Genomic DNA, 8,330 nt, shown 5'->3' with positions numbered 1-8,330 from the left:
AGTGATCGATATTAATCGTATAGTGTATTTATAACTTAAAGAGCTTTGGCAATTGACCATTATCGTAACACGAACATCTAATCTAATGCACCATAATTATTTATGGACAAGCGATAGGTCAATTGGTTGATTCGGGAACCAATTTCAATGATAGGCACATAATTGTTTCACTTTTACTTTTTTAATAATATATACGGCTAGTACACACTTGAGTTGTTTTGATTGATTCTATATTTGAATTAATTCTTTTCATACAAAAATAATTTAACGTTACTAAAATTTATTGTTACTAAAATCAATAATTATTCAAGAGTTGGATAAATATTGATTATAGTAGCAAGGTTGTATTCAAACTAAACGGGAATCTATTCAAGTTTCGGGAGCTTCGAATAGATTTAAAAAAAAATAAAAAAAAAACATATAACAAAAATTAAAACTGAATTCTAAAATGAAAACATGTTACAAAATTGGATGCCAATCATGTAATGAGTGATTAAACTTAAAATTATACAATATTAATTTTGAAGGAATCAGCAAGTTTACTGGAAACTCACGGGAGGTCTGGTTCCCAGAGATTCCTCAGTTGGCAGAATCTGTGTGCTGCGCAACATAACTTACTAATCAATGCTTATTCAAACGGTGAATAAATATTGATTAGTTTAATAACACAAATTATTGTTTTATAATATTTTAGTTAGTAATTATTAGCGAATGAACCATCTAAGCGCCGCACCACCAATGCAAACGATCAGAGCCTAAAAACACTGCTAGGAACTGTTAGACATATAAACCACTTTTAGAACGTTAATATGCCACAATATTTGGAATCTAAAATGTTATGTTCCTTTTACATGTAGCTGCAATTTTTTTTAAACATTGTTATCAGGTAACGGACACGTTTAAGTACATCGAATCGTGTATTCATACAATAATCAACGAATACTTTAGTAGAAACCAAAGTCCATTAAGTTAAATAGTATACACTAAAATAAAATTAATTATATACAACTGTGTGTGTTATACTTTACATCTCTGCCATCTAATAGATTCTTTGATTACCGGCTGCTTAACATCCGACGGAAGAAGGTTGTTATTGGTTAATTTATTATGGTTTTCTTTCAATAAGATAAGGAGCATTAGATATATTTATAGACAAGTCAATTAAGATTTATAGAGTAATGAAAGCGAGATTGGTTTGATTTTCTTTTATTATTAGAAAATTGTTTGATATTTGGAGTATTACATACTAAGCTAGAAAATCATAGATTATTTCTTAGAGTAAAGATCAAATTGTACTGTATTGAATATACAAGAATAAATGAATGGATGACTGAATGAATGAACGAAAGAAGGATTTTACGCATTTACGCATTACGCATTATAACATATCCTATGTAGTTGACTAGTCTGACTTGTAAATGGTCGCCCAAACTGAAATCGGTCAAGTGGATACCATCATTATTAATTAATAAATGGGCAAATAGATTACCTGTTTTAAGAGATATTTGATTGCATATATTTGTGCAAACCCCTCATTATGATGTTGAGGCGTTGCAATTCTACTATTATAAACCTCGTACTTATCATTACACGAATAAATTTGTTATTTATCCTTTAACTCTTATTATGATACTAAAGACTTCATAAAATTTATTTAAAAATAAAATTATAACTATAAAATTAGAAAAATTATACCTTCACCATTGAACTAACGAAGTGAAAACTTAAGATTTTATGTTCTCTATCCGATTGACTCCTTCGACCTCAAAAAAGACTTGAATGCTTTCTATCTGCATCTAAAAAGGTAAAATGTAAAAGTTACTATAATAAAAGCCACCTAGCACTTATGCATGCAGGCACATAATAGGTATTACATACTATTTTTTTAATTAAAAATTTTCTTATGAATTGGTATATCAATTTAAAAATTAACCTGACGAAGAAAACATAATTCATATAATTATGTTTTTTATCTAAAAGTATATAGACCCCTATTGTACCCATGTGAAGCCGAAACGCCTTCGCTGAAGCCGGTTAGATATATAACTTATAAGGTTACATAGCTATTCCTTAAAAACCTCCATAACTAGTATGGATCAATTTTGTTTTAATTGCATAACCTTTTTTTTACATTCAAAAGCATAATAATTAAAATCTGTCTTTTTTTATCAAACCGGTCCTGATTTAAAATCTAGGTAACCTGTATAATCAAACTTTAACCAAATATTTGCCAATACTCGGCTTGTGAAATTATATATAATATTATTTAATGGGAGCGGATCTTAACTGTCTTGAGTAAAACAATTTACCTGAACGTAACTAAAGCAATCGTATCATGTATGGGAACTACATTACGTGAACTAGAGGAAGTGCGAATGATGTTTAACTTAATAGTCTAAGAGTCAGTGTATTTCATGTAATATGTAACATAGCTGTGCACCGTAAACAGGATTATTTTTATCGTAACGCACACAATAAAATCAATATGAAATAAAAAGTTTTTTATAAGTTTGTAGATGCTTATCTTATAATTGAAGTCCTCACATATCCTTTTAGAAAGATTTTCTAATTGGTTAGCCTTTTAATTATTATATTTTGTATCATCTATTTTTATGGAGGATTGGTGTACCTTGGTAGTAATAATAAAAATAATTCTAAAACTAAAGTGTTTTTTTTTTCATGTATCCATGTTTGTAGATTATATTAATATTTACGTCATTTTTAATTTACCAAACATCTACTACCCGCTAACTCTCCGACTACAAAACGACTTTACAATCTACACTCTCATTTAGTAATGTTATGTCACTGAAATTCGGTACGACGCATTACTAATTTAGCGCTTGGCATCACTGACCGTATTGACCAATGAGTATTGATTTGAACGGTAAGATTTGGTGAGCGATAGTGAATGAAGTGACGTATTGCATGATGAATGATATCAAAACATTTGCAATGACATCTGGCTTCTTAAAACCGCAAATTATCAAACCTAAATGTTAAGTAGGTCATATTTGCTGTGTTATCAATATATAATACTGAATAATTTGATTAATAAATAATTACTTAACTAGTTTATGATAATTATTGAAATAAATTTCCTTGCCATTGGGTATTCCTTTTTTTTCAAATTAAGAACGTTGCTAAAGTAAGCATTTTATAGATAATAATATTTATTCAAACCTCGACTCGAAATTTATTACCGACTGCAAAAGAAAAAGAATAAAAAAATCTATTTATAAATTTTTACTAAGTGTATAAGTTAAATAAAATCTATTATAGGCGATTATTTATGGAGGTAGGATTACTTTCAAAAACTGTCGAAAAATTGTTTTTTAAGTTTATTTTCTTATTTTTTTGGTAAGGTCGATCAGGCGGTCCTAGAAAAAGGTCAACTCAGGTTAGATGACGTGGAACGAGACCTCGTAACAATGTCGGTGTCGGATGGAGACGGAAAGCCGAAAGTCACGCAAGACTGAAATATGGATATTTCACTATCGTAATTTTTTATAATATGGTAATAGAATACTATGAAAAGCGTTTTTTTTTTCGGTTAGGAATCAAACAATACAATGGAACACGAAGTACAGCCTTTTAAAATAAATATAATGCATCGGCTACCATCGTTGAAATTGAAAATTGGGTTGTAAATTATGAATTTATTTACTGCCCCGCTGTATTAGTAACGCCATAGACACTCAATTTGTGATAAAATTAAAATCACAAATATATGTATTTATGGGACTGCTATCCTTATTATAATATATAACACTAACTTTATTATATATAACAAAAATAAAACATATAGTACAAGTATAAAAGTCAGCCTTCTTAAGGTGAAGAAATCTATGGATTTCTTCAAGCAAATCTGAGAAGGAAAAAAAAATTAGTCAAAAAGTCCGTCCGTCCGCGTAAGCTTAACCACTCACGCGGTGGCTCCGAACCAATCCACTAGCAAAAGCATATCAAATTAGAAGGGATGGCGTCAGGCATGCAACTGACTGTAACAAACTCTATGAACTACACCGATTCAAATATACACGATAATAGAAAATGAAGAACGCTTTTTTAATTATTATATTTCGATAATTACAAAATAATAATAACTATCTACACATCATTACAAATCATAAAGTCGAGTGGTCTCTCGAAAATTGTTCCCACAGATAAATCATTCATTCGCAAATTGAGCAAACAAATGTTATTGTCATTAACCTTCATACACTTATCTACACAAACGTACTCTGAAGTGTATTGATGAGGTTCATAACAGCTATAGGATGTTAAGCAGTCGTGAAATCAATTTATAATGATAAGGTTTGAGGTTCACCGAGAATAAGGTCTGAATTATAAAAATGAAAGTTAGCTACGGGAAATAATCATCTGCCTATTAAACTAAAGAACAAATGTAATCGTTGGTAATGGTCATTATGTATAAGGTATATAAAACCCTCAAAACTCAAACAACGATAAAAAGCCAATGCGATAAATCAATGCTAAGATCAATAACCTAAGCAACGGTTCGATAATAGGAACATATATATATTTTTTTAAATTAATAAGTCGCTTAAACATATAAGTTGGTCACTATTTCCGGTCATACAGTCTCAACACATAACGAGCCTTACAATATGTTACCTAACCAAGTTGTATTGTGTCAGCGACAACGCCACGCTATCTTGTAATTAATCTAAGATCCAGATCAGACGTGAGTGCGAGTGTGTACACGGAGCAATTAGACTTATTATAAGAATATTTTGTATTCATACTATAACATATAAAGGAAAAAAGTTGTGTAAACACAACTATTTATTTATTCTATTACCATCATCATCTACTACAAATCGATTTGTAGATTGTAGATGAAGAAAAGGCGTTAGCAATATTTAAAAAAAATTGCATATAATGAAATTACAACACTTAGAAGGTTTTTGCTTCTCAGCGAACCATGCTGCTACTGAATTACCCGGACTACAGACGAGTCGTATGATGGGTACATCAAATATTTAAATAATCTTTATATATTATATTATACATTCTTATATTTTAATCGAAGCAATCTAAAGTTCATAGAAAAGGCTATTAAATTATGAACAATCGTTGATTGCGGACATCGCTGCTAATAACGCGGAAGACCAACGCACACTTAAAATTTACACTATATTAAACGCGTCAATAGCAAAATTGCTATATTTGCATAATTTTATAGGCAATTCACGCCTGGGCATGGCACGGTCTGGCGTTTTGAACTCAATTACTTCCTTATGCCACTAATTGAAATATATATTAGCGAGACTTCTCTGACTGATATATATTTTCCGAGACTTCATTCGTATTATTTGCGCACGAACGTATAACATAAAATAAAATAACTTATTTCGCAACAATAAATCCCTCAAGTGAAAAGATAGCAAACAGTTTCATCTTAAAATAATGTATGTGGTATTTAATTTTCAGTCAAGGGAAGCGAATAGAAAAACGAAATGATAGAAAAGGAAGTAGCTTACTTTCGAGTTTGAGGTTAAAATACATCACTCTTAAAGCTTAAAGTTTTTGTCTACAAATGGTCTATTTTATTAAAGAAATATAAAATCAGTCCTATAGTTTCTATGATTAGCTTGTTTAACTTTATAAAATCTTTAGTTACATAATGCAGATTTATAGTTTCAAGTAAATACGTAACATTTATTTCATTTATATACAGATTACTAAAATTTGTATAGTCAATAAAACGTTTTATATAAATCGATAACTTATTAGCAAATTTGTGCCAATCGACTCACAGCTATCTATAAAGATAGAAATCTTTATATACACGACATATCCTTGATTTTATTGTATAAACACTGTATTTAATCAATGCATTAAATTAGCTGCATTAACCTGTAACATGTGACACTTATAGGGGGGACTTAGCACGCTAAAGCCAGTCACGACACTGTCACACTCATTAATGTTGTGTTGTTTAATTCTAATAGTACTATCAATGTATAACAATAAGACAAACATCAAATAACAATTGACAATGTAACTAAACTAAACGATGCGCTCATCACGAGATGAACTATAGGTATTATTTTGCTGAGTAGAGATTTCTCTACTCAATCCCGTCAAAAAGGGATTTTATAGCAAGGGTTGCATAAACATAGTGCTATTCGAAATACATAATTGTTTTCAAATTTCGTATGCTATTAAGTAATACTTGTTACCAATACTATCAATGTACCCAATTATAGATTACTATTATCTGAAATAAACTATATATATTATTATTATTTGCACATATGATCAAAATGTTTAACTGATATACAAAAAATATATCTGTATGTTTACATATGATGGCGCGCATCACGTAAACAATAACCTTTTAATATTAACGAACTTCTTGAATTTCCAGGAGATACAAACACCTTCTCTCAATGACATAAATTAATATTTTAACATACAAACTTATATCAGCCCTCAGGTTCGGTTGTTTCTTGAAATTTGCAACAATTTAATACACCTTGTATGGTTCAGAAAAATGAAATGGTACATTTTTTTTAATTATATATATAGGCACTCCTCGTTTTTATGTACAATCTACATAAATTATATTCTAGAACATATTTAACCAAAATTGCCTCGCAACTTTCTCCTAGAACAGACCTTATATTTAAGTGTGTAGCCTTATTTAGCCCTACATGTGGTCAAATGGCCTATTGTCACGTTCGTGGTGTAAAATATCTTGAGAGTAAAAGTGGATGAACACGTGCTCATAAGAACGAATCGCCTTTATGGCTATATGGATAAAGGTCATTTTATGATAACAATTTCTTTAAACAAACTTAACAAAAGCTAATAAGACCCTGACTACTGGATATAGCTGCGTCGAGCAAGGCTTAGCAAAACGTTTCAAGCAGATAACATAACCATTATTTCTATAATTAAAATAGCTAATTTCCTCTCAAGTACGACTTAAAACGTAAAATGCATATCTTTTCATAATTCTCTTTCAATTTAGTGGTAGACAGGAAACCTTGTGCGCTTACACAAAGGTTTCCTGCTCAGGGTTCCTGCCCAGACAGGCTTCGGTCTGGATAGGTAGCTGCAAGGCACATAACATATTAGTTCCCAGTGGTGGTGGCGCATTGGCGATGTAACAATTGTTTATTATTTCTTAAAGCGTAAATTCTATGGGCGGTGGACGCCACTTGCCATCCTTATGCCTTGTACTGGTGCATACTAATTTTTTTGTAAAACAAACATGTAACAAACAAAATTATTCTATAAGTAATAGTGTATATATATATAGTATGAATATATTGAATCCATCAAAAACGAATAAAAATGTTTATAAAATGAAAAATTACCATAACATTAACTTAGTCAGTAAGCGCATTGTAAATAAGTGCGGCGTAAACATTATCCTTATATAAGAGATACTTGTATATATATAATGTATATTTCCAATGCGCAAAACATTAAGTGGATGACAATACTAAATTTTCAATGAGTCTGTTTTCACGCGATAGGCGACTTGCGGAATTTAAACAGGAAGGCTGTGAAACCGTTTCGAACTCCTTTGTTTTGTTTTGGAAAACGTTATTGTTTGGCTTAATTAGCGTTACTTATTACTAGTTGCATAAGGTAATAGAAAATTAGAATTAGGCACTAAATTCATGTAAACAATTAGCGATTATGATAACAATCAGCGTGTTACAAGCGAACATGTGTTGAGATATAAGAATTTATGTATTATGTTTTACTTAGAGTTAAAGTTTGTTAAGTGAAGATAACTTAACAGTTAACATATTAACATTTGCTTTCGTAAACACTAATTAGCTTTTTAAAAATTAAAAAGTACTTGTATGTAATGTAAGATAATTTAGTATAGTGATAAATAAATTCAAATAAATTTATTGATATATACATTACATTAATGTTTAATATTATATACATTATCTTAATATGTAAATTCATTTATTAGTAACTTAAGTTATTTCTGTATTCGATAAAATATCTAGAAATGTCAATATCCTTGAAGTCCGTTGGTAATAGCAGCGAATTATATGATTGTTGCGTAATGTTTGCAACACTGTCGTATCAATACCAATGGTGCGTAGGCTGTGTTTTACAGCCGATTTAATAGCATGTCCTTTCAGCGGTCGTGGTGACCGTTAACCTATTAATGGTTTAACGGCCCTCGTGATGAGTTGATTGCACGTTGGGCTAAAACAGGTGAATAGAATCTAAAATGTATCATAGAAATTGTTGCCGCCACTTTTCTATGCCAATTTTCTCAATTTTTGATATTTGTATTAGATTTTTACTAAATAAAATTCCGGTAG

Source organism: Vanessa atalanta, chromosome 5 (assembly GCF_905147765.1).
Source record: "Vanessa atalanta chromosome 5, ilVanAtal1.2, whole genome shotgun sequence".
Lineage (NCBI taxonomy): Eukaryota > Metazoa > Arthropoda > Insecta > Lepidoptera > Nymphalidae > Vanessa > Vanessa atalanta.
Note: the sequence above shows the minus strand (reverse complement) of the source record.